This window comes from Phyllostomus discolor, chromosome 4 (genome assembly GCF_004126475.2).
Source record: "Phyllostomus discolor isolate MPI-MPIP mPhyDis1 chromosome 4, mPhyDis1.pri.v3, whole genome shotgun sequence".
Classification (NCBI taxonomy): Eukaryota; Metazoa; Chordata; class Mammalia; order Chiroptera; family Phyllostomidae; genus Phyllostomus; species Phyllostomus discolor.
In genome coordinates this window covers 15,394,034-15,420,889 of record NC_040906.2, presented here as the reverse complement: position 1 = coordinate 15,420,889, position 26,856 = coordinate 15,394,034, and the positions used below count along the sequence as shown (strand labels likewise).

The following is a 26,856-nucleotide window of genomic DNA, read 5'->3' as shown; positions in this document are numbered from 1 at the left end:
CCAGCCCACTGACTTTGTTGTGTATTTCCATGTTTCTTGTCTCTCTCTCTCTCTCTCTCTCTCTCTCTCTGCAAAGAAATGTTTCCTTAAAAGGCTCTCTCCTTCCCTCCGGCACCCTGGCCCCCAGCCACCCTCTCAGGAACCTGGAATGTGCCAGGGAGAGCCAGGGCCCCCTGCCACTCTGTGGCCTGTGCCCTGTGGCTCCACACTCCTGGTGTCAGCAGGGACCACTCCCACTGCCCCACGGGGACCCAAACAAGAATCCTCCCTCTGCAGACTCAAGGGGCAGACTCAAGAGTGTCCGCTGGGGCTTGGGGCGCCAGCCCCGCCATCCATGCCTGTCCCCGAGGCCAACCTCGCGGGATACAGGGCCCAGGACCAGGAGGTCGGCCCCAGAGGAGGCTCCTGTGTGGTGGACCTCCAATGTCCCACCTACACACGGGGCACTGAGCAGGCCCGCGGCTCAGTCTTTCAACTCTGAAAATCTAAGGAACAGTAGGAACAGCAGCACGGCCGATACTCCTCCCATCACACTTGCGGTAGGCCAGACCCTGTTCTTCGTGCTCTGCCTAAATTAACTCTCCAATGCTCACAACAGCCCTGAGCACCTCATTTCACAGATGAGGAGACTGAGGCACAGGGAAGTTAATAAGCTGACCCACAGAGCAGCCAGGATGCACACCCAGCAGCCTGGCTCCAGACCGGCCCATGCTCCTGCCCTCTCTGCGGGCTCTCCTGTGAACGCTCATTTCCACAGAGCCATTCACAGCGACGGCAGGGACAGAAAGCGTAGGGAGGGCCGCCATGCGCCCATTACTGTCCTGCGCCCTTTCCTCGTACTCAGTGGACCCTAATAAAAAATGTGTGGGGCAGGCACTGTGACCATCCCCATTTCACAGGTGGAGAAGCTGAGGCAGAGAGGGTCACAATCTGTCCCAGGCCAGCGCTGCTTAGCAGTCTCCTGCAGAGCCTGTGAGGCAGAGAGACAGAGAGCTGGGGGTGCAGCCGCGAGGTGAGTGTTTCCAGGCCCAGACTGGGGCGATGCCTGGCATTCGTCATTCCCCGCCAGTATTTTCTGAACTTCGCAAGTCCCTGGGCACAACGCCAACAACAGGGCACATCCCTCCCTGGAGGGGGCCCCACCTCCGCACCCCAGGACATGAGGGTCTAAAGCGCCAGACGGGCAGCCAGCCCGAGCAGACAGCTCCCTGCACAACCCGGCCTCTCTCTGCTCTCCACTGTCACTCTGTACCCACCCTCCTCGTCCAGGACCCAAGGCCACACACATAAGGGTGGGCTCCTCTCCGTCCTAGCTCTGCTCTTCCTCAGAGCCTCTGCACATGCTGTTCCCTCTGCCTGAGATGCTCTCAGCCCAGCTGTGAGCACAGCTGGGTCCTTCCCATCCTTCTGGCTTGGGCTGAGACGTCACCACCCCAGCGAGGCTCTCCCCGACTCCATTGAGTTACACACGCACGCATGTGCACATGAGCACGCCTGTATCTCTGCCTTCACAGACCTCATTACAGTTTGTAATTACAGATGTTTTTGCTTCCTCATCTACAATCTGTTTTCCCCTCCAGAAAATAAGTGTCTCGAGGCTTGTTCATCACACTAGTCCCAGCACATAGTAGGTGCACACTAAATATCTGTGGAAAAATGAAAGAGACTAAAGGCCTGAGGAAGGCAGGCACATGTAATTGCCAGTAGTAAAATCCACTGCCATTTGCTAAGCACCTACTATGCACTGGGCAGGAGACTGACTAATCCTGCCATACGCCTGATCTCTCTGAGGTCGTCCAATCCCGTAGCATCAGTCGTCTTCCTCCAATCATACAGATGAAGAAAACAAGGCTCAAAGGTCACGACAGTTGCCCCTGGCCAATCAGCTGCAAGAGGCGGGGCACTGGTGAAATCTTGGTCTAAGTTATCCGTGTGTTGCTCTTTGCAGGGTAAGCAAAAGCCCAGGTACCACCCACCGAGCATTGCCCCCACCACCTCACTGCTGTGCAAGTGGCCGGCCTGGTCTCCAACCGGGTGACACTCCCATCCTCAGGTCTCGGGAACCCCCCAACTCCTAACCTTGCCCAGCCTTCCAGAGGGGCTCCCCACACCCACACCCCCTGCCCCCTGGAGCTAGACAGAACAGCCTTGCCCCAATGCCAGACCAGAACAACTTGTCTCTGAAGCCAGCATTTCACACAATCCTGAGCTGAAAAATTCTTTTTCCCCGCTAGCTTTTGCTGGTCATGTGTGTGTGTGTGTGTGTGTGTGTGTGTGTGTGAGAGAGAGAGAGAGAGAGAGAGAGGGAGAGAGAGAGAAAATGTTCATAACATGAAATTGACGGTTTTCACCATTTCCAAGTATACACTTCAGTGGCATTCGGAACATTCACAATGCTCTACAACCACTGTCATTGCGGATCTCCAGAACTTCATCATCTCAAACAGCAACCCCACCTCCATTAAACACAAGCCCCCCATTCTCCTCCCCGCTCCCCAGCCCCTGGAACCTCCAATCTATTTTCTGTCTCGAAGGATTTGCTTACTCTAGGTACCTCATATAAGAGAAAGCATACAATATTCACCTTTTTGTTTCTGCCTTATTTTACTTAATGTTAAGGGCTGAATTATGTGCCCCTCCCTAAAAAAAAAACCTCACATGTTGAAGCCCTAACCCCCAGGACCTCAGAATATGACTGTATTTCAAGACAGGACCTTTGAAGAGGTGAGTAAGTTAAAGGAGAAGTCCTGGCTGAAGGCAAAGTGTGTAGCTCTGACATTTCTTCACCCTCGCTGTGTGCCAGCACTGGGTACGTTATCCTTCACCCCCCACGGCCCCCCTGAGGTAGGCCATTCGTCTCCTCACCTTACAGAGGCTCAGGCAGTCCCCTCAACGCCCTGTGAGAGCCAAGACAGCACAGCCACTAAGTGACAGTGCCCAGGGCCACCACCCGGGTCTGCCTGACCCCACTTCTCCCAGCGTGCCACCTGCCCCCACGGCCAGGCCAGGCCAGGCACACGTTGTGGCAGGGGTGCTGGGGCTGTGAGAACACAGGGAGCACTCGGGGGGCCTGGGCGGGCTCCACGGAGGAGGGGGCACGTGGGGCGGGCCCCCAGGACACATCGCTTTCCTGTGTCTACCATACGCGTCACCCGCTCGCCTCGTGAGCCCTGTGAGGGCAGGGAGCCCACTCATCCTTCTCATTGAGAAGCCCCAGCGCCTTGCTCAGAGCCCGGTACTCAGCAGGGTTGTAGAAAAGGCTGGGAAGGCAGAGATGGGGAAAGGGCATTTCCGGATCCAGCCTGCATTGCCCGGTGACGGAGGGGAGAGCCACCCCCTCGTCTCCCAACAGTCCTGCACCGCCAAGTTCACATCGTGAGTCCACCGGCCTCTCGCACATGAGCACGGCGTGGAGGCGGGGACGCTGCACGTGTGAAGAAGCCTGGGACACGCTGGGGCACGGAGTGGAGTAGGGGGAGGAAGAGAGGGCATCGAAGGGCATATTCAAAGAGAAGAAGAAAGAAGGCTGGCGGCAAACACTCCTTCCAGGCCAAACCGTGGGCAACTGTGAATGCCCAGCAAGAGTTAAGACTCTCAGCTGCTGGCACTGGGGAACCAGGCAGGTGCCCGAGTGGGAGAGGGGTGTGGGGAGAGGAAGGTAGGCGCTTCGGGCAAGCGGATGGGCCGGAACACTAGGGACGAGAGGGGAAGGAGAAAGTGGGGAGCAGGAGGCCGGGAGTCCAGAGACAAAGGGCCGTCAGGCACCCTAGAACCTGGAGGTCTTCATCCCCACCCCATCGAAACGCACATTTGGGCAGATCCCCCTTCCAGGCTCTACTTTTCCCCCTCACCCAGGATGGGTGGTCCCCAACTTTGCTTCCTGCCTTGCACAGAACAGCCCTACCTTCGGCTTTGCTGCTCACCCTCTGGGCCACACTCAGGGAACCTGTAACCAGGACGTGGTCATCTTCTGAGCCCTGGTCACTGAGGCTGCACCAGGGTGGCCAAGAATAATGCAGACAGTGATCGCAGAGGGATCCAGCCTGCATTTCCTGATGGCTGAGGAAAGAGCCACCCACATCACGAGTCCACTGGGCTCTCTGAGGAAGACGCCAGCAGCCCCTGTGAGCCAGACCAGGGGAGGGCAGGAGGCCCAGCTAAGGAAACAGGAATTGGCTCAGGAACCAAGTGGGAGGCGAGTGTGCACCCCTTCAGGACCTCAGGGTGCTCGACAGTCAACAGCTAGCTACAAACGGCCCTCGGCCTTGGGGAGGTAGAGAGGCAAGGCCAAGGCCAGGGGCCCTAGGGGTACACAGCCCCAGCCCGGCTCCAAGACACTGCCCTCCCTGGCTGAGCGTCTGGCCCTGGGCAGGAGGGTCCTGGCGAGGAGGTGGCCACTGCGCTGGCTCCACTTCCTCCCCAGAACTGCGCCCTCCCTTCCAGGCAGCCCGTCCTCACCAGCGCTCGCTCCCGGCCTGCCTGGCTGTTTCCTTCCCTTATATAGAGTTCTGCGCGGGATCAGGAAAGGAAGTGCATCGAGTTCCTGGAGGCAAGAAGGGGCCTGTTCCCAGGGACACCTCGAGCTGAGCAGGGAGGGAGAAAGGCATGTCCCAGCCCCAAGTCCCCTCCAGAGGGCAATCCAGGGGTCTGAGAGGGGCTGCGTAATGGCCACAAGACAAAGGTGGGGCTCGCGGGGACACTGGGAAGCACCAGCAGGGGGGAGAAGGCATCGCGGGGCCCAGGGCCTGACTTTTGCCCACATCCTGGAGCCACAGCCCTGCCCCCACCACGCCTCCTCTCGGACACCCGGGCCTAGCCTCGGACACCCGGGCCTAGCCACGGACAACCACCCTGCCCCCCACCCCAGCTCTGGCGTCCTAAGGCTGGTAAGCCAGAAACCAGAATGTCCGCCCCGACCCCTCCCCTCCCCTGCACCCCCACCAAGCCTGGACAATTCCTCTGCCCAGATCTCTCTCCCAGCCACCCGAAACCCCAGGCCCCTTAATCACGGAGATTATTGCGACAGCCTTCCATGACACATCACCTCGCCCCCGGTCAATCCTGCCCCTCTCACCGACTCTGCCCCGAGCGCCAGGGAACTATGTCTAAAATGCACACCCAGTTGGGTCAGTCTCCGCCGAAGCCCTTCGGTGGCTCCCGGCATCGCGGGATAACGTCCAGATGCCTTAATATGGTCCTCACGGCCCTGCGGGACCTGGCCGCGGCTCTCCTCCCCGTTCCATCCCTCACCTCTCTGCCTCAGGGCCCTGGCTCCAGCCAGGGAAAACCAGTGTCAAGTTCACTGTGATTCCACAGTGTACACTCTGAGGCAGGGGCTATCAGCACATTTCCCAGATAAGGGAATGAGGCTCCGAGAGGCCACGGGCTCGGCCCAAGGTCACACGACCAGTGAGGAATGGAGCAGAGCTCCACTCTGGTGGCACCCCTGGCCTCCGCTCTGCCCCGGGCCACCCCAGCTGGCCCAGCTCGGGGCCACAGGAAGAGCCTCAGGGAGGGCACGTCCTTGCAGGTGGGTGGGTGGGCAGAGGAGATGTCAGGGTCGGGAGACAGAGAGGAGGACCGTCGGCTGGGCCCGGGGCACACTGGGCGAAATGGAGAAAGCAGGTCAGAGAGGCGAGTCATGGCCACACGGTGCACAGCCTGGAGGGCGAGGCTGAGACAAAGGTCCAGGGCCCTGGAAGAGCCTGATGTCACCAGGGCCGGTGAGAGAGGACCTGGGCAAGGGGCAGGGTTGCAGGCCAGGTGGCCACCCTGGAACAGGCGGCTGCCTCCAAAGTGAGCCATGGAAAGGCTGCAGCTGGGGCTAGGAGCAGAGGCGAGCGGTACTGAGAGAACCACCAGGGGGGAAGGCGGGGACAGAAGATGGAGAAGAAGCTGGGCAGCGCTGCCCGGCCTAGCCTGCAGGACTCAGAGGAGGGGGAGGGCCTCTGTTACACAAGCCGGGGCACAGAACGGGCGGCCTGACACATCAGCTCCAGAGTCGCCTCCTCCGAGATCCAAAGAGCAGGGGAAACCTCAGCCCTTCTTCCCGCCTGGGGAGGGGACATTGGTTCTGAGGCAGCGGGTTGGGGGACGTGGCCTTCAGCACGGGCAACACAGCGTCTAGGAAGTTCCTGAAAGGATCCGGTCGAGGAAGGACTGTGGTCTGTGGTCAAGCTTCTCGTGGAACGGCGGGCAGGGAGAGGTGACCGGCGTGGAAAAGAGACCGGGCCTTCCCACAACAACCCTTTGTGGGGGGCCCTTGTGCCCGGTTCCCAGCCAGGGAGACGGAAATGGGTAAGAACAGCTCGGCCCGGGCGAGGCACTCGTGGCCCAGTGGAGGAGGCAGGCTGGGAAACAGAGAACCATAAAGCAGCCCAGTAGGTGCTGCGCTGAAAGTATGAGGAGCGCTGTTATCTCACCAAGATTCAAGTCCATCTGTTTTTCCAGAAATTACACCCAGAGGGAGACTGCCCACCCCACCCCACCCCACCCCACCCCCCGCTCCCCACTGAGGATTTCTGTCTCTAGACGAGAACCTTAAGGGACAAAAGTCGCTGACCCGAAGCTGTGCTATGACAGAAAGGCAGGAAGGATGCATGGGAAAAAAATCTCAGCACCAGGGGGAAACCCAAGAAGGCGAAGGGCTCAGGGGCTGCTGAAGAGGGAGCGGTGGGTGAAGGAGAGGAGGGGCTGGGCCAGGCCCCAGACAGCGAATCCCAAGGCTGGGGGCCACACTCACCCCCCCAGGGACATCAAAGGGTCTGCTTGCCTCCTTAGAGTGGACCGGAGGCTGCACGCTGGCCGGGACAGTAACGGCCTGCAGGCTTCTCCCCTCACACACATGCTAGTAGTGCCTTGCACACTGCAGGTGTGCAAGGCCCTATTTCTGAACCTCAAAGATGCCACCGCTGGTCTGGGGCACCACTGATTGGCTAGCAGCTTTTGAGGGATAAAAAGTGCTGCCTGAATGGTACTCTTCAATGTTAATTAAGATGCACTCAGAAACATTACAATGTAAAAACAAATAAAAGACAGCTGGGATTTGAAGCACCACCTTAAACTTTTGTTAGTCTTTCAGGCTCCCTAAGCTGCCCCACCCTGCCCTGTGCTCCTGACCACCAGGAGTCCTTCCCAAAGTCCACCTGCCTCCTTTTTCAAAGACTTAAGGTTGGCCAAAGGAGTGGGGTGAAAAGCAAACCCAACCCCATCTGACCCAGGGAAAACTCCCTTATCCTCAAGGCCCATCTGGGGCCTTTGTGTCCCCGGAACTCCTTAAGGCCATTTTGTCTCACCACCTAAGCCCATACCTCTCTGAATCCAGCCCAAGCCAGCACCTGGGGGCAGGTTCAGAGCAGAAAGACCCTAACCCCTTCTGCCTTTGGGTCCTCATTTCCAGATTTCTAAACTCACCGACAGGCCGTGAGTTTTCAACCAAAAGGCGAGAGGCGTGACGGAAAAAGCCCCGGACTGGGAGGCAGGCGTGGGCTCCGATACCGCTTTGCCGCAGACCGGCTGTTCGGACGGCATTGAACCTCCTGAACCTCGGTTTCCCCACCTGCCCAAGGGGGCTGAAGGTCTACCGCCTCGGCAGAGCAGTGGGAGGACTACATAAAGCTGGCTGAGATGACGCAAATGCAAATGCCTGGAACACACCGCACGCTCAGTAAACGTTAGTTCCCTTCTGTGCGGGCCAGATGGGACCACCGCCCTTCTCAGCGCCAGGGCGCCCTCGTTTCCAGGGCCGTCAACTGCAGGGCACACACTGGGCGCCCGTCTCCGCTCTCAGCATTCCATGCGTCTCGACTCATGTACTCCTCACTCCAGTCCTGGGAAGGGGCTCTGTCCTTATGCCCACTTTACAGAAGGAAAAACTGAGGAACAATAACAGAATGAGAAGAGGCCATTATTTTCCAAGGGCCCGTCTATACCGTAAGAGCTTGGAACAGTAGAATCCAAACCAAAAGATTCCCACCAAAAAAAAAAAAAAATCCCACCCCTTTTTCTGAGCACCTGCCATGGCCTAAGCTTCAGGGCCTGAAAATGCACTCATGTAGAAAATTCCTGGGCCCCGGAGGGCAGGGACAGGAGGAGTGAGTGTGGTCGTTCCGCACAGTTAGAGCAAGTCAAGGGCCGGTGTTCTGGAACCCCATCTGCTCTGGGAGACTGCGCCAAGAGCCCCGGAAGCGGGAGGTCCCCAGGGTTCGCCAGCCCAGGCCCGTGTTGCTCCTTTAAATGCATCTGTGGCCCAGTCGCAGGAAGCCCCCGCTCTCTCCCAATTAGCAGGCAGCAGAGACTTGAAGTGAAGCCAGCACCAAGGGCCAGCAGAGGCCTGGCTGTCACAGGCATTGTTCGCATCTCCTTTTGACGCATATCCACCCCAACACCCCCCCCCCCCCCGTGCAATGTTTCCTTGCTCCCCAGGAGGACCTCCAAGAGGCATGCATCTGAAACCCGGTCTGGAGGGAAGCGGGGTGGAGGGCGGGGCGGCGGAAGACCTGGCTCTATCTGGCTCTGAAAACACAAGCAGATATTAAATGGACAGGACAGAAAGCTTACATCAGATAGAAGCACACTGACCCAGAGACACTGGCAGGGCACACGCACATGGCTCAGATGCCCCACGGCGCACACGGAGCGCGCACCAGCAGGACCACTGCCAGGTCCAGATGCAAAGTCACCGCCTGGCGCTCCCGGCCCCACCCCAGGCAGAGCCGCACAGACGGGAACACAGCAGCACCACCAACACACTCACCGGCAGGGCAGTCTGCGTGGCCCCGAGCACGGTGGATTTCAGGAAGCCCTAGGGGAAGTGACAAAGTGACCCACAAGGGCAGCCTGGGGGAGGGCACAGCATGGACCAGCAGAGGTGGGGGATTTGAGTCTGGAAGCACACCCAGAGTGCCCCCAGGGGCCTGTCCACCCACTGCGGCCGGGCAAGGGACAAATTCCCTTTGGATTCACCGAAGGCACCTGAGCCCTGCGCATCCTTCTGCAAGAGCAGGTCAGGGCAAAGCACATTCGTGGGAGCTGGGTGGCGGGTGGCAGACACAGGATGGCAAGTACACAAACCACGGGAGGGACCTGATGATAGTGGCTCAACATCCCGAAAATTATGGAAGGCAGGCATGCAGCAGGAACTTGAGGGGTGGGGGTGGTGAGGAGGGGACGAAACAGAGTTTAGAGCTGTGAGGCAACCCTATTATTCTAATACCGACCATGTGCTACGTACTTCGGACACGGTATCACACATCATCCTTTCAACAATACGTACAACAGGCAGTACTCCCTTGTTCCATATGAGGCCACTGAAACTCAGGGAGAAAGAGTAAGCTGTTCAAGGTCACACAGCAATGAGCGGTTGGGCGGCCACTCACACCCGGGACAAACAGGCTGTGAAGTCTACACGCCCACGAGCAAGCCAAGTCACCCGGGAGCTCGGAACACAACATACAGCTCCTGCGGGACCTAGTGCGTGTGGAGGCATAGATGGTGGGAGGGACCAGTTCGGAGAGGCCCTCCCTGTGGGGACAGAGGGCGTCGGCGTGGGCCCGGGACCCCCAGCTCCTAAGGAAGGCAAGGACAGGGGAACTTGGGCTGCTGTGACTCAGTGGCTGGGCCTCTGGGGAGCATTTCCGGAGCCCCAGACAGCTCTGCACAGTCTAGGAGCCACCTGCCCAGCAGAGACACTGAGCCATTACTCACAACTGTTACTCACTCTCCTCTGTACCCCACACCCCAGCACATCACTCATCCCACTCAGTTCCCTGAGAGTAGCCACGGGGGAGCCAGCAGATCCGCCTGCTTCCCTCCCCGGCTCCACCAGCTCCAGTCCTGCCAGCTCAACTGGGACGGAGACCCAAAGACTTACTGGGACAGAGACCCAGAGGTTCTGGCCAGCTCAACCCTAACAGCTGTTACCCCAAACTCTGTTCCAGGAAGTGGGCTGGCAGCGTGGAGGAACAGTTACTGTGCAATCTCCGGGCTGGATGGGACCTCCCAGCATCTCAGCTGTCTTCCCGGCAGATGCTAAAGGCCCCCCAGGGCCCCCGCCTCCACACTGGACAGCTCTCCCAATGGCCGGCCCCGAGAGCAGGCACCTCTCTGTTCAGAAATATCTGTGGACTTGCAGAAATTCAGCTCTGGTTAGAAAGAGAGGACTCTCCTAACTCGTCTTACCAATGAGGAAACTAAAGCCCAGATAGGGGAAATGATTTGCTCAAGGTCACGCAGTGCCAAAGGGCGACTAGAAACAGGCTGCCCGACCCCCTGCCACCAGGCTCTCCGCTGCACTGCCTGGCCCCTTCCTCCCGCCCTGAATCAGGGCAGGCCCCTGACGTCTAGCCTCACACCCTCCTGCTGCAAAGCAGCCACGAATCCTGCAGCACTGGAGACAGGAGATTTAAAGGCGAGATGGAAAGGGAGGGAAGCGGTTGCAGCCAGACAGAGGTGCGTGCAGAGCTATCACTTTCTAACAACGAAGGGGCATTGGGAGCGGCCTGCCCAGGAGGCCGGGAGATGAACCACAGGCCTTCTGGCGGCCCTGGGGCTGAAAGGCCAGGCCCTCTGGCAAGAGATGATGAGAGGGATTCCTGGGGTCCCAGCTGGGGACTTGGGAGAGTCCTGGCCTCCTCTGTGTTCCCCTCTCCTCACCACCACCCTCCCCACCCCCAGCTGGCCCCCGCTCTCCCAGGGCTCCAGCCTGGAATCCAGGCCTGGCCACTGCCTCTGCTCCCACGCTCAGCCCGGGTCAGCTCAGCTCAGCTGGTCAGAGCACAGGTCGCTGTCCGTGTGCCGGAGGCAGCTCAGAAGCCACCTCCAGAGGGGCCTCATCGTCTACCTCTTGTGCTTCCCCACCCCCTCGGGCAGCTGCACGCTCCCCATGAACCAACAATGGTAAGAACAGTAACAGTAATAATAACCAAGGGTCACATAGCACACCTTTTGGGCAGGACTTGGTTCTACTGGTTCCCCACCATTTACCAATGAGTACACTGGGCACAGGCAGGTTAGGTAAGCTGTCTGCAGTCACACAGCCTGGGAGAGATGGGGTCAGGATTCCAACCCAGCCATGTGGCTTCAGAGTCTGTGATCTTGACCCCCATGCCACCACCCTGCCTCTTGATAGGACCTTGATCTAGAAGGTTAAAGCTCCTGAAATCCCCACTCCCTCACCCACGCAGTCACCGAGTACCTGCAACAGGCCAGGCACCTGGATTTTGCGGCACTCGACACTCCTCTTGCCTCTGGACAGGCAGCCCCGTGCAGAGATCGAGCCACGTACTGCCTCTGAGCAAGCAGGGTCTCACACCCTGGCTGCGGGACACTCCCGTTCATTCATTTAACAGATGGTGGACGAATGTGCCTACTGTGTGCCAGGGGGTGAAGGACGCCCCCGAAGGAGCCTTTCAGTTCTGCAGAAATAGAGCTGCCTGCGCACTGCCCTCGCTCCCACCTGCTGTAGCCCGCCCACTCCTGTGTCACGTGGGAAGCCTCGCCAAGGAGGGCTCTCTCCTGGCCCGCGAGATCTCCCGGGCAGATTTCGATGCCTCCTCGGGCTCCCGACTCCGGAGAGGATTTCCCTTCCCCAGGGGCTGAGGCATTCAAACATGGGACTCTAGGGACCTGGGCTTACGGCCTATCCCCAGGTCTCTCTAGGGCACTAGAGCCTTCCCAACTGCCCAAATAATCTCCCGAAGTACCAAGTTCACCAAGTTTCTCCTAGGTTCAAGCTCGCTACTGCTCCCCTCTTCAACTGGGCCCGGGAGATGCCACACGGCCGGACCCCAAGCTGCCCCCCCAGGCTCTCCCCAAAGCTACCCTTTCCGCACACACCACTTCCTGTGCCGGGCACTGAGCAAACACTTCACAAACAGTGTCACACTGCATACCTTTCATCGCCCTGTGAGGTGGAACATTAACCCCCTTGTACAGGTCAGACACCGAGGCTCAGTCCAAGGTCACACGGATGGCAAGCTTGGGAAACCGGGGAGCCCACACCCGTCTAACTACAAAACAGAGCTGCAGCCACTGTTTTACCCAAACTCATGTGCGCGCCTTCCCCGGGGCCTGAAGAGGTCATCCTCCCTCTTCCTTCTTGCAGAACTCCTCCTCAACCCTCAAAACCCACCTCACAGGGCACCTCCTCTCTGAAGCTTTCTCCCCTCCACCAGTTCGTACGCACTGCTTTCCACCGGACATCCCCCTGCACTCTGCAGAAGTTCTGTCTAGTCCCCTCTCTCTCCCGCTAGACCACATCTCCCTGGCCTTTCCAGCCCCATACCCCTGGCACCTTGCCTGGCATAGCATCAATGCCCAAAAAGGCTTTTAAGTGAGCTACCAGGGGCCTTATGTGCCCAGCCAGATTCAGCCACTGCCACATAGCATCCAAAGTGGGTGCGCAGTCACTGCCCCTGGTCCCAGGAGCTGACCCCAATCACAGCCCAATCCCCGGGCCCCCCCGGGGTTGGGGCATCTCCCTGTGCCTTTCCTGATGGTTTCTCTCTGCTCAACCAGCTTGGCTGTTTCTGAGAGTCTCAGCCGGTGATTAGGGCCCTAATCAGCAGGACTTCCTGCCAGCCACTGCCAGAGGTGGGGGGCGGGGCTGGGAGGGAAGCAAGGTCAATCCAAGGTGAAGTTCAAAGCCTGTGACCAGGGGAGGCTCCAGCAGGGAGATGGATGGACTCACAGGCTTCAAGCCTAGAGCCTCTCCAGCCCTTTGTCTTACAGGTGAGGAAGGACACTGAGGCCCAGTGAGAAAAGGGTCTCATCCAGATGAGTCCAGTCCAGGGACTGGACAGCAGGAGCACTGCACTCCCCCCAACTTGCCCTCGGGGACCCCAGGACAGATATCCTTCTTACACTTCCCTCACAGCCCTTCTGCCCACCCCCACCTCAGCATCAAGCCCAATGCTGACCACACAGACTGACTGCTCCCATTAAAGGGCTGTGGTAGACCAGTAGATTGCTCAGGTCTGGTCAAGGTCAAGGGTCAAAGGTGAACCCCTTCCTCTAGATAAGCAATAAATAGCCTAGAAATGGAGCAGAGGTGAGCAGGGGCTGAGGAGAGGAAGCAACACAGGGCCGGACTGAGCTCAGGAACCCTTCCCAGCTGTCATCATCATCAACCCAAGCCCATTCTTTCTCCAAGAAAAAGTTTAATGCCTTTTGCAGCTGCAACTGGGCGGGCCAGGGGTCCGGAGGTAGAGCTCACCCAACCTGACCTGGAGCAAGCCGGGTCTCCCTGGGTGGGAACCAGGCCTCGGTGGAGAGTACAGCTCGCAAGCAGCTGACCCCTGCTAATGAGGGAGCCGAGGACCTGAGAGAGAGCCGGGGACCAGGCGCTGGCCCCTACTGTGGGTTCAGAGCTCCCAGCTATCTAGCATGCAGGGAGGGCTAGGAATGGTTCTCGCCCACCTCTTACCAACAAGGTGACGGAACTAAAGTCACAGCAAGGAGATCAGACTTTAGAGCCAGGGCGTGCAACATTCTGGCGTCTCTGGGCCACGCTGGAAGAAGAATTGTCTTGGACCATTGTGATTTTGTGATTACATGACATTGTGATAACACGTCATCACAAAAACATCTCATAATGTTTTAAGTAAATTTACAATTTTGTGTTGGACTGTATTCACAGCCATCCTGGGCCTCATGTAGCCCGAGAGCCGTGGGTTGGACTGCCCTGCTTTGGAGAGACCTAGAAGGTACTTACAGCAGTTTTGGCCGGGGGGGTGGGGGGCAGGGGCGGAGGATGCCATGTTAAAATACAGATGTCACACCTGTGAATATAGCCCATGGTCAAGAGTAGTCTGCCCTGAGACCAGAACAGGCCCTCGCCAGGCCTACGAGTGTCCTGTCCAGAGACTCTCATCAAGGGATGGGGCGGGATCCGAGAAGGGGAGCTTGGGCTGGGTTACAACAACGCATCTTGTTTACAGTGACGGCAACTTTCAGCGTCCTCCGTGAACACAAATTTGCATCAGCTCCCTGGGCAGGCGAGGCTTCCAGGGAGCTTCCCCTTAGCTCCCTGACTCCCCCAACAGACAGAGTGAGCAAGCAAGAGAGAGAGAGAAGAGAGGGGTCTCTTCTCTGGACTTTGATGTCAGGACCCCTTGAGGGAACAAGATGCAACCATCTCCTCCACCCTCTGGTCCCACAATCCTCTTACCTTACAGGTGGGAACGACCATGCCGAGAGAGACAGGGCAGCCCAGCAGTGGGCCCCTGGCGGGCCGCCGCCACCACCACCACCCCCGACAATAACAATTACGGACATTCCCTGCACACTTACTCTGCACTTACTCCAGGCACTGTGCAAAGTGTTTTAAATAAACTAAGCCACTGGGCCTCCCAACCACACCATGAAGCAGGTGCTGTGATTATCCCACTTCACAGCTGAGGAAACAAAAGCTCAGAGAGGTTCAGTCACTTGCCAAGGCCACACAGCGGGTCATCCTGAGCTGAGCCCCAGCAGCCCGGCCCCGGAGTCCCACTTTCTGCCTCACTCCGGATCACTCCATGAGCACCGCCCTGCTTCCAGTGCCCGTCACCCTTCCCCAGGCCCTGTCTAAAACCCTCGCCCCTCCGCCCCTCCTTGGTCAGTCAGTTCCCACTGAGCAGCATTCTGCCGGGCACAGCCAGGATCACCAGGGAGGCAAAGGGCACGGGTCTGCCCTCAAGGAGGTGGTAATCCAGCTAAACACGGGAAGCTTGCAAGGACCAGGAAAACCGAGGGGTCCCACATTCTCCGCCGGAGAAGGTCTAGGAAGGGGGACCTGGAGGCAGGACTGGAACTGCCCCGTAGTGAAGGAAGGATACAATCCCATTCAGGGCTCCCGGAACCCCTCGGTCCCCATCGACTCCCAAGACCCTGCCCTTCCAGACCAGAACAAGACCGCTCCTGCCTCCCAGAACACCCAGCCTGAGCTACAGGCTTCCAGACCTAAAAAGGCAAGGATTACAGAGCCCGGAGTAGCCCTGGCTCGGGCACACCACCCCCACCCCACACAGGCTCCAACTCCATGGAGACCGGACACCCTCCCCAAGGGGAACCAAGGTGCAGAGAAGTAGGAAGATGGCCAAAGTCACCAAACTGGTAGAGGCAACCCAGGGACCCAGCTGCGCCTCCCGTGGCCTCCTCTTCAGTGATGGGAAAGTGCTTCTGGCAATGTGAACGGAGGAAGGAGAAGGAGCTGGACCTGCGTGTGACTGTGCATAATGCAGGGGGTGCTGAGGGGGGTGGGCACGGCCCGCAAACCTGGCCGCCCTGCCGCCACCACTACCCTCGTTCCAGCTCAGCGATGCCCACACCTGTGCATGCCTGACAACCTTGAAAGCTAAGAGCCAGCGCCTTGGAGGTACAGCACTCGGGACAGAAGTCTGGGCCCTACTCTCCCCAAAGCACTCGATCCTCCCCTAGACGCCACACCCATTTCTGATCCACTTTTCTCCGAGCTCCGTGACTGGGAGGGCGGACTCCTCTGCCCTCTCCAGTACACAGCCCTCAGCTGGGCCTCGGTTTCTCCTCCTGGAGTAAAAGGGACTCACAGTCCCAAAAATAAGCCAAGAAGCCAGAACTGCCTTCACTGAGAGCCTTTGCTGGCCACCCCGGCGCCGCCCCCGACTTCCCCGAGCTCCAGGCCACACTCAGCCTCTTCCCCGTCTGGCCCCGAACACCCTGCCACCTCTCTTTGGGTTTCTGTCCAACTGCAGGGAAGAGCAGGCCCTAGTCCCTGGCCCAGGGCAAGGGACCGCAGTTAGACACTGGGAAGGGCTTTATCTGTACACAAGCCAGGACCACACAAGGGGCTGCCCTGGTTGGAGGCAGGGGCTGACTGGGGGTACCTCAGGCCCTACTCTTTCCCTCTCCCCACTGAGGGGAAAAGGCAGGCTGGAGGGAGAGGCAGCCCGGGGCAGGAGGCCCAGTGTGGGTTCTGAGCCCACGCCCGAAGCCCACCTTGACACTGCCATCGTGGGAAACCCAAGCCTCCAAAGGGCTGGTGTATAGAAATCTTTAATGGCGTCACCCCCTGTCCAACTGCTCACCTTGGAAAACAGGTCTAGAGAGGCAGGCAGTCCAGGGGACCGGGGGAGTGACCCACACCTCCCACACTCCTCCTGAGAGGCCCTGGAGAACGCACTCTTGGCTCGCACCCCCCACCCCCGCTGCCAGTTACACAAACCACTTCAAGCTGCCCTGACAACCTGCACTATTTACAAGTTTAGAAACTGAGGCTTAGGTAAGAGTTGCCCCCAGGTTTTTCTGCATCTCGGATCTTGGCGCCAGTCCTCTGCCTACCCATCTCCAGGCAGGCTGGGGAGGCCCCCGGAGCGGAGAGGGGGTGAGCCAACTGGGGCAGGAGCTCAAGCTGCCCAGCCTCAAAGCAGCCCTCCCTCCCCGTCCTGGCTGGCACACCGGCCCCCAGGCAGCCCCTCAACACGGGACATGGGCTCTGACTTCGGCGGGGAGTGGGTGGAGGTCCATGTTGCTTCTGACCCCTCCGTTCCCCACGGTGTCACGGTGTCACACAGCCCACAGGTCTGCTCCAGATCTTGTGCAGTTAACTGGCAGGACAAGGCATGGAGGGGGACCAGAAGAATCGGAGGCAGCTCAGAACCTTTGCAGGAAGCAGCTGGGGCAGAGCTGGTGGGTGGTTGGGCAATGGGTGTGAGGGCAGAAAGCAGGCTCTCTGTTCCCCAAACGCTACAGGGGAAGATGATGCCCCTGGCCTGCAAGGTCCCCCAGTGTGCGCACCCCCGGGCCAGAGGCTACCACCCCGCTGCTCCCCTATTCTGGGTGTCAGAGAACTTCCCAACTCCAAGAATCCCAGGACCTCGGCATCCCAAGAGACCTTCGAGTTCATCTCCTCTAACCACATCCCAGCTGAGGAATCCTTCCAAGCTGTTGTCCAGCCCCTGTCTGAACTCCCTCCCAAGACGGGAAGCTCACTACCTTACAAGGAAGCCCGTTCTCTCGCCGACCGGCCAGGCTTGTTAGAAAGCCCTCCGTGACACCCAGCCGAGCCTCCTTCCCCAAACGCAAACCCGTCCGCCCCTCTGCTTGCAGTTCCCACCTCAGGAGAGACTGGGAACTGAGAGCCCCCAGACGCCAAGGTTTCGCTCACCGTCTGTCAGTGACGAGAAGTTACTCGCCAAATGGTGGCCCTACCTCTGAACTCAGCGGTGCACCAGCCCAGCTCCCCTCCGCCCGGCCACACGCATCCTGTTTTTACCATTCTGGGCACCGCGGCCCCCGTGGAAGATTCTGAATTGGGGCTTTGAAGGACGTGAAGTACGGAGACGTATGGGATGAGGGATGGGAAGGAGCGCCCGAAGGGTTCAAGGCCAGAGATCTGGAAGCAAGAGGTTCCCAAGTTGCCTCCTCCGCCACCCAAGAATTCTCCTTTCCAGATCAAAGTCCTGGCCCCCAGCACTGGCAGATCCGCCAGATTAGCTGAGCCCTGCCCAGGCCCCCACCCTCCACGGGCAGTGGAGTCGAGGCCATCCCCACATGGGATCCCAGCACTGGTCCCAGGTCCAGCCCTCCCACCCAGCTTCCCAACCAGAGCCAGGCCCAGGCCCTCCCTTCCACGCCCTTCGGCCAGAGAGGGTGGGCAGAGGGTGGCTCAGCTCGGAGGTCCCGGGGGAAAGCAAGGGTGGGGGAGACAGAAGTGGCCGCCAGCTGGCAGGGACAGGAGCAACTGAAGGCCAAGTCAGAGCCACAATGGTCCCCACCCCACCCAGGCAGCTTCAGGAAGGGGCCTGGCAGGCTCAAGGGAAGAGCGTGCTCCCTCCACACCCTCCTGACCCCGCTCTTGGCTTTGCCGCAAGGAACAGGTGCTGGGGCTTCCAGAAGATGCCCCTGGCCCCCCCCCCCCCGCCAAAAGCTCTGCACCCTAGTTCCAGTTCCCCCTCCCAGCCTCATCCCACCACCACCCATCCTGCCTTCCCCGACCCAGCGCCCATCCTGCCCTCTAACCCCATCACACCCCCTGCAGGGAACACAGCCTGGGAGCACAGCAGGCTTCTCCTGGTCACCCCTAGGTCACTCCCCTCCCCGTTTCCTCTTCTAGGACAGGGGACAGACAGCCTCAGAACATCTGGGCAGGCAGGCAGTCCTGGCCCTGGTCCTGAACTGGGAGCCGGGGGACAGACACTGGGATTAGCTCTGTATGACTTCTCCAGCTCGGGAAGGGGTGGCGGGCAGGGCATCAGAGGGTCGGGGGTGGGGGGAAAGGAAGGACAGGGGAGTGAAAGGCAGCTGTGTGTGTCTGTTCATTAACCACCTGGATTAGCCATTCCTGCCCAGAGGGGTGAGGAAGGAGTGAGGAGCTGACTGGGGGAGGGCGGCCAGGGGCACCCATGCCAGGCTGTGCCCACGGCAGGGGAGCAGGGACCCAGGCTGAGGGGGGTGCTTTTAACTCCAACCTTCCTGGGTCTGCCAGACCCTCCCTCGCAGATGCGGCCAGCCCTTGGGAAGTGAGGGAGGGGAGTAAGGAGAACCCCAAAGAGGAAAAAGGGCCCAGTAACAGCTCCAGCCGGTGGGTGGCAGGGAAAGAACGAGGAGGAAAAGTTGCCTGCTCTTCTCAGGGTCCCCTTCCCCAGGGCAACCCCGGGGCGGGCAGGCAGGCAGGTGGGCAGGAGAGTGCTGGAGGCTGGATACCCCCTACCTCCTCCCTTCTCCGGTAGGTGTGTCCTCCCCACTCACTTCTGCTGGACCGGGTCTGCAGCCACTGACACTAGCAACTTCCCCAGCAAACAAAACTCCTCTGAACTCGTGTCCCTCTCTCTCTCTCTGAATGGGCAGCCACACCCCAGGCGTCGTCGCTGCGAAAACCCCAGACTCGTCTGAAGGGGGGACTGACAGGTTGGCCTGAGGGGTTAGCCTGGCGCACAGACACAGGGCCAGGAGGGCTGACCTCCTCCTCCCCTAACGTACGCCCTGGTCAGCGGCCCTGACAGCATTTGTAAGGACAGCCCAGCAGCACCCACAGACTCACCTTTCCGGCCGAGGAACCCCTGGGTGGGGTGGGTATCTGGGCTCACAGGACAGGGCGGTGGGTTAGTGATGGGGCAGCTGCGGTAGCTGGCAAGAAGCTGGTTGCCGAGAGGAGGGCGTGAGTGAGCCTTGTGTCCAGGCGGGGAGCAGGCACGGGGAGCAGAGCTGGCCCCAGGGCTACTGCTGGGAGCAACTGAACGAGGGCGCTGCTCGCCCAGCTCCCTCCCCCGGCAGCAGCAGGCGGGCAAGCACGCACCGCCTTCTTCCCGGAGCCGGCCAGCAGCCCGCCCCGCTGCCGCCTCCTTTAACCCCTGCGGCACTCACACCGGGCTCTGGCCAGGCTGGCAGGGGCAGGGCATAGGCGCCCCCCGGGGCAGGGCATGCCAAGCCTTGTGGACTCCCTGTCCATCGGCCACTGCCCCAGCAGCCTCCCTGAGGGCCTTCAAGGAGGGGCCAAAGCACTTGCAGGGCAGAGGTGGGGAAAGGGGGACAAGAACCCAGGGAAGAAACACAGCCGCCTGGAACCACCGATGAGTGAGGAAGTATGTTGAGATGATGATGGTGATGATGATGATGATGATGAAGAGGAAGAAGAGCAACTCTCAACTTTTGCAGAGCACTCACTTGGTGACTGTGGACCTAGAATCTCACTTCTGAATCTCTTTTTTCCTTACGGATATTTGTGACTGTGTATGCAAAAGTGATTTGAATTGAACGCTAGTTCATTGAGTGCATGCTTCAATTCCCTTTGAATGGACACATCAAAACAATAAGACGCGGACTGAGCGATGGAGAGATAAACAGAAATGGGAGAGAGGGACGATGCCCAAGTGTTCTTTACGGAACCCAGGATGTTAACCATAGGTTCCTTGAAGTTTTTTTACACGTCCAAACGATTTCACAATTTAAAAGATTGGGGGAAATGGGATTTGAAAAGTTTGGAGGACCGTACTAATGACAGAGGTGAAGAACAGGTAAGATTATGTTGCGGGGAAGGGAAAAGTCACTGGCAGTGCACCTATTGTATGCCAGGCTCTTAAACACTTCCTCACTGACGTTCGGAATCGCCCTGTTGTTTTAGCTGAAGAAAGGGACCCTGGAGCAGCTTGGGGACGTGTCCGAAACAACACCGAGGGCACAGAGCAGGAGCTCAGACCTGACAGCCTGACCTCCACGCCCAGCTCCTCACCACCCCACGCTTCAGAGATTGGAAGAGCCTTCCTTTCTCCACCCGGGCCACCTTCGTGGGAGGTCCTGGGCCAGTGACCTGCTCTGTGGGCCTCGGTGTCCCCTGTTGTCCGATGAGACTGGAGCCAATGGTATTCACCATCTTTTCCACGTCTAACTCACCAGTTTTATCAATTCAACTAAACCATTCCCCAGGCTTCCATTTTCCAAAGAAATAAAGGGACAGGGGAGACCCAGAAGGGACAAGCATGGGGCCGTGAGCATCACAGGGAAGGTGGGCAGCACCCTAGAGAGTTGCTCCCCAACCCCGTCAGTGACAGAGGAACCCTGAGGATGGCAGGGAGAGGGGCACCTTCTCGGGACCTGATGTGGGGACGATGGAGACGGAGGTGTCATTCTACCCACGTCCCACCTCCAGAGCACGAGGACCTCCCTTCCCAGGTGGGAGGAGCCTGGCTCCCAGAGTCCCAACCTCCAGCATCTCAGAACCTCCGGCACTGACAGCAGCCTCAGCCTGTGAGCAGGTGGGTACGGCCGCAGGTGGGAGGACAGAAGCCCTGCAGAGCACGCCTCCGAGACCGTTGGACCAAGTAGGGAAACCTGCCTCCCCAGCCCCGGGCTCATTCAGCCCTCTCTGGCCCCAGCTCTGGGGCAGAGGGCTCCCAGTAGCCTCATCCTGCCTAACCTCGGGCCCCCTGCAGACCCGGGTCTGCTCTTGGGCTTGGGCCGGCCGTCGACAGGGGAGGGAGGTGAGGACTGCACGTCAGCAATCTAGGCTCCTCTAGAGGTGGGTGGGGAGACCGCTAAGAAAAGGAAAGGTGCCCCTTTCATTTTGGGGGTCACGGCACAGCAGAAGAATCCTCCTCCCCTTCTCCTCTTTCTGACCCACACCCACTATCATCCTGACTGACATCAAACAGTCCCTGGCCCCCCCCACCGCCTCCCCCACCCCACCTCTATTCGGAGCCCTCTCTGATGCACTGCCTCTTGAGCCTGCTTATCACGAGGTTCCCCCTTCTCCACAGCAGCGTTCAGGGCTCCATTCAAAAGCCACACCCTTCGAGGATCCTCCTCCAGTGGCACCACTTGGTAGACACGGTCCCCTCGGAGCGCCCAAGGCTCCTGCTCACGCACGGATGCCCAGGCTTGTTGGGTGCACTTCCACATCTCCCACTGAGCAGAGATTCACCTTTTCCCTCCCTCCTCCTAGTTTGTCCAGCGCCCAGCACAAGCTTGACTCGGAATGGACTCTCAGTAAGTGGGCTGAGGACGTGAATGACGACGAGATGGATGGATGGATGGATGGGTGGGTGACTGGTTAAAAATTAAATAAAGGGGCACCTTTAATGCTTAATTTCACACAAGGCTGTGCCAAGATCATTGTTGGCTGACTTTTATCTTCAAAGCTATGTAATCACAGACAGAAAAACTCACCGCGCTAGGTAAGACACGGGGTCAATGAGACAAACACGTGATGTCCCGGGTGCATCCCACCCACCCCAGGTCTGCGGCAGCTCCAGGGGACCCTGAGAGACACCCTTCTGCAGCTGCTCTCAAGGAGGCTTTGGTGGCGGAACGCCCCACCCCCCACCCCAACTTCGCCCGCTCTCCCAGCACCTGGGGACAGAACCACGAGTTCAGCAAGTCTCTAGCAACCACACGGACAGGAACTCAAGGAGCGAGAGGATTTCAAAGAGGAGGAGCAGCCTTCCCCTTCGTGTCCACAAGCTGTCCCACAGCCCATCAGCCACCCCCGGCTTTCCCCAGTGTCTGTCCCACCACCATTTACACACACACACACACACACACACACACACGAGCACGCAGAGTGAGAACTGCTTTGTGCAGAAGCCCGCTCAGCCCCTTTTCTCTCCCCTCCCCACTCCCCCTCCTCCTCAACCAATGAAGATGCAGAATTCCCAGGGTTTCCCATCTCCCATCCCCCAGCCCCCTCCCGCCCCCGGAGCCGGCCCAGACCCCTTTCCCTCCCCCCTCCCTCCCTCCTTCCCTCCATCCCCATGTGCAGCACCGCACATCTGGTTCCAGTTGTGGTTGGTCCGTTCAGGGGCAGGCCTGGGGGTTTCTCATAAAACTGAATAACACCAGTGTTGGAGCTGGTGGAGGGGGGATGGGAGGGCGGGAGGCCTATGGGGGCAGAGGGAGCGACGTCGGCAGCCAGGAGGCATGGAGACGCACGCACGGAGCGCAGACAGGAGCAGGGCAGTGCCAGGCCTCCAGCGAGTGGTCAATGGACGCCTGTGGAGGGAAGACAGAGGCCGCAGAAACAGAGGGGGGAACGTCAGGCGGAGAGAGAGAGTGGGACAAAGGGGAGGTCAGCAAAGGGGACCACGAAGGAGGAGAGAGGCCACACTGGGGGGGGGGGGGGGTGGCTGCAGAGCCACAGAGAGGCCATTGAGACAAGCGGGGGGGGGGGGGGGGGGGGGATGAATTGTGTGTGCCGGGGCCAGGTGCTGAGCCAGGCACTGCATTTGGGGAGGGAGAGCACACAACAGAAAGGAAGACAGAGGGGCACAGAGAGAGAAGAAAGGGCAAAGATAGCGTTAAGAGAAAGACAGCCCAAGAGTGTTGAACCCAGATTTCCCCTGCCCCTCGGCCCCCCACGGCGGGGGTGGGAGTGGGTGAGGGGGGGCTCGTGAGCCTGGACCCGGAGCTGCTCTCACTTCTTCCATCATTTCGCTTTCATCAGCATTTAAGTGCCAGTTCTTCCCCCAACCCCTCCATGCCCTTCCGTGCCGGCCTCCATCACAGCCCAGGAAGTGGCTATGGTTCTTATCCCCAGTCCTAGAGAGGGGCTCAGCGCAGTGAAGGGACTTACCCAGAATTCCAGAGCAGCTGATGAAAGGGACAGAATTGGAATCCACATCTTCCCAGTCAAGCCTATGTCACCACATGACACAGGTGGGGATTCCCGAGGCCCCAAGGCTCCCCTGGAGGGCGTCGTGTCAGGCGACCTACACTCTCAAGGGGACAGATTCCCAGGCTCTTACACAACTAAGTGGGAGCTCCTCTGTGGGCAAAGGATTGACCAACACCCCCCATCATCCGAGGATGGGGGAGATGTGGTCTCCCAGGGAACTGCGGGAGCCACCCACTCTAGTGTCCTTGGCCCTGTCTACCACAGAGAAGGCAGGGCCACATGTCCAGGTCCCAAGGCATGAGGCCCTGGGCCTCAGGATCCTGCTGAACCCAACATGCAGAAAGCTGGGAACCAGGCCCTGGTGGGGGCAGGGGTCACCCTAGGCATTTGGTCAATGCCTATGCATTTGGGTTGCCCGTCTCCCTTGTGATCACCACCGCACCACACACATACACACACACACACACACACACCAGAGATGAGTTTGGACTGGCCCCCCAGGGATGCTTTCCTCTCCGAGTCACGCCCCAGGACGCCCCCTTGCCAGGGCGCCCCCATGGCACACTCCAGAAGCCACGCCCTCCCCCGCTGCCCCACAGAGGCCCTCTCCCTCCCTTCCTTCCTGAGGCGAGGCTGCGCAGGCCAAGTCACCGGTCACTTCCCTTTCTGTTCGTCATCCCTGACACTTGGACCGGACTGGGGCTGGAGCAGGGGGCACCCCCTCCTCCCTCCCCACCAATGTCCCCTCCCTGCATCTCATTCAGGTGCCTTTCCCTCACCTCTCCGAGTGCAGAGACGGACACCGCCTCGGGTCGTCGTCTCACACACACTCCCGCAGGGAGGAAGCAGTGCCGGGCCTTCTCCCCTCCAGCTCCCTACTCTCGGTGCGAACCCTAGCGTGCAGAAGACAGGAAAGCTCGGGGAAACCGCCCGCCCCCTGCTTGTCTCTGACACCTGCCCGCGGCCCTGTCCTCCTCGGAGCCTGCCTGGTCCCCAGGTCGGGTTGCTCTCACTCAGGCCGGCCCCAGTGGAGATCACTGGCGTCAGCCTGGGTTTTTCAGCCTCCCTCTCAGGGGCACATCAACCACCCTGAGCCCAACGTTATTAGGTTCCTGGACTGGACGGTCAGGGAATCCCCCAGACCTGGGTTATCTGGATTTCAGGAAGGTGCTGGCAGGATCCTCGATGAAATGCTTGAAGACGTGATAGAAAGCCAAGTGGACTCCTAGGGGGTGTTGATTAATAGATCGATGTCAACTTCCTGGCTTGCCGAGGGGCCCTGTCCCCTGTCCTGGCTTGTCCAGCATGCTTATCAGCGACTTAGGTAAAGAATGGATCCCCACCAAGTACCCAAAGGAAGGAAAAACAAAAGCAGAAAGAAGAGCTAAGATGCTGAAATGAATTCAAGTGCCAAACTGACTTTATAAACAAGATAAAATTAGCAAAGGAACATTTCTCTTGGGGTAAAGTCCTGAACTAAGGTTCAAAAGTCATTTTAAAAAAAACAACAGAATAAATAATACTTCGTGGAGGGAAAGCTCTAGGAGTTAGTGAAAACAGAAATTTAGCTCCACCGCACAAGGAGATGGCTGCCCCCAAAAGGCAACTGCACTTTGGGTTGCATTAATAAAGGCACAGCACCCAGACCAAAGGCGGTGAGAGTTCCACTGTACTCCGTGCTGCTCAGACGTCACCCGAGATGTGCTCCCTTCTGAGCACCCCGAGGAGGCCAGAGCAGACCACAAACACTGCTGGGATAAAAGCACAAGGAAAGGTAAGAGAACTGGGCCCAACTTCTATTTCAGAGGATAAAAAAGGGACACAACGGGCATCATTGAATCCTTGACAAACTGTTTGGGAAAGTGAGCCGGGCAAGTTCCACAGCCACACACACCCGCATTGTTTCTCTGCCCCTCCATCTGCGAATTCCTTGAAGCCTGGGACCATTTCCCACTCATCTCTGAAGGTCCAAGAAGCAGAAACAGCCAGAAGCTGAGCAGCTGTTAAGGACAGGACAGCGACCTGATGAAGCTCGGCCTGCAGTGCTGACCGGGGGCGAGCATGCTGGCCCCAGCGTGAGAGCTGGCCTTTGGCGAAGCCGGCTGCCAGGCTGGAGGAGGCGAGGCGCTGGGCTAGCAGCTGAACTTTTGCCTCACACATGCTGGACTGTGTGCTGGCCAACGGGCCTCCTACCCCAAACTCCCCCCACCCCGGGTCCCGGCACTGCCCAATAGCTGTGTGGGGACTGCCCCCCCCCCCCCCCGGCCAGGCACCCTTGCCCCAAGGCTAGCGCTGCCTACTGGCCCAGATGCCGCCAAACCCTGGGCTCCCCTCCACCTGCAGAGCCTCCTGCGGAGCCCTCCCTCTTCAGTGTATCTGCTCCCCTTTCCTCAGCCCTCTCACTCCGCTCCTCACCGCACCACTTCTCAACATCTTAACCTCATTCCACCCAGGTTCCCCTGGGGCTGTTGCTCCCTGCCGGGTGCTCTGTGCAATGGGCTGCCAAAAATGTCCACCCTCAACCTCTCCTCGCATTTTTAAAAGTTTTTATAGCACTCTCAGGGTGCAAGAGAGCTGGAGGCTTCCCTCCTGAGGACTTAGGTCCCCCCCCACCCCACCCCTGCCACAGAGAGGAATAATCATCGCTTTGCTCCACCTTGAAACAAGGTGCTATCCGTCCCAGGGTGCTCACACACAGGGATCACAGAAACCCGGCTCCATCCTACCAAAGCCCAGGAGGGGAGGGGGGAGAGTCCAGGCTTTGGAATCGCCTACCATGGCTGAAGCCTGGGCCCCCACTCAACGGCTGTGTGACCTCAGGGAAGTGACTTAACCACGCTGAGACCAGAGTGCAGAGTCTGGCACAGAGCAGCCCTCCACGTTCCCCCCCCCCCCCGCCCCCGCATATCCTACTCCTTCAGAGAAGCCCTCACCACCCCCACCCCCACCCCAGAGTCACGACTCAGCTCTCCTTCCTATGTATCTCTTTGGCCCTGTTTAGTAAACACTCCAATTATATTGAAAGCTTTCCACGTGCCAGGCACTGTTCTTAGCGCTTTGTGGGCATTAACTCACTTTAATCCTCCTAACAATCCATTATTAATCCCATTTCATAGATGAGAAAACTGAAGTGCAGAGACACCAGCTGACTGCTACTCCTCTTCCACAGGAAGCAGCCACACGAGTCACCAGGGACCGCAGGGCCTTGCCAAGTCGACATCTCGTTCCATGCAGGGCTCTCCTCGGACCTGACAGAGGCTCAGCCAGCCCTGCTCGCACGCTCCTGGCCCTGGGGGTCCCGCCCACGCCCAGCAGCCCCCACCCTGAGGGGAAGCCTGCTTCCTGTGGCTCCCGGTTCTGCTTCAGAGAGCAACTCCCTGCAAAGCTATATTCAAACACATCTCTCTCTCTCTCTCTCTCTCTCTCTCCCTCTCTCTCTCTCATACACACACACGCACACACACTGCCACTCGCAATCTCTCACTTCCCAGGCTGGACAGCCCCCAGCCCTTTCACAGTTTCTGGATCTTTCCACATCCCAGGTTCCCAGGTGCTCCCTTGTCTCTCCGCTTCTGGTCCTTTTCCAGTTGGCCCTCAGGCGTTCATTCATTCGCCCATTCACTCAACAAAAGCTGTTTAAGTGCGCAGGGCGCTGTGCTGGGCCCCCGAGGGGACCTGAGAAAGGCAGACTGAGCATCTGCCCTCGAGGAGCACTCGGTCCGAGGAGGAGGGAGACTCCAAACAAACAAAAACACAAACACAGAGGACCGTTGAGCGGGGTGAGGGGCAAGAAC

General features: G+C 59.0%; 1 protein-coding gene across 13 annotated transcripts in view; it reads right to left on the bottom strand.

Moving 5' to 3' along the window:
• Window positions 1-26,856, bottom strand: part of TNS1 (tensin 1) — a 183,928-nt gene that overhangs the window by 110,535 nt on the left and 46,537 nt on the right. Inside the window, exon 1 of one of the 13 annotated variants that reach the window (XM_036022876.1) lies at window positions 18,998-19,225. The exons of the other annotated variants lie outside the window; for them this stretch is intronic. The gene's annotated coding sequence lies outside the window, so the exon portion shown is untranslated. Of the gene's footprint in view, window positions 1-18,997; window positions 19,226-26,856 lie in introns of those variants that run through there. 13 annotated transcript variants of the gene reach the window in all.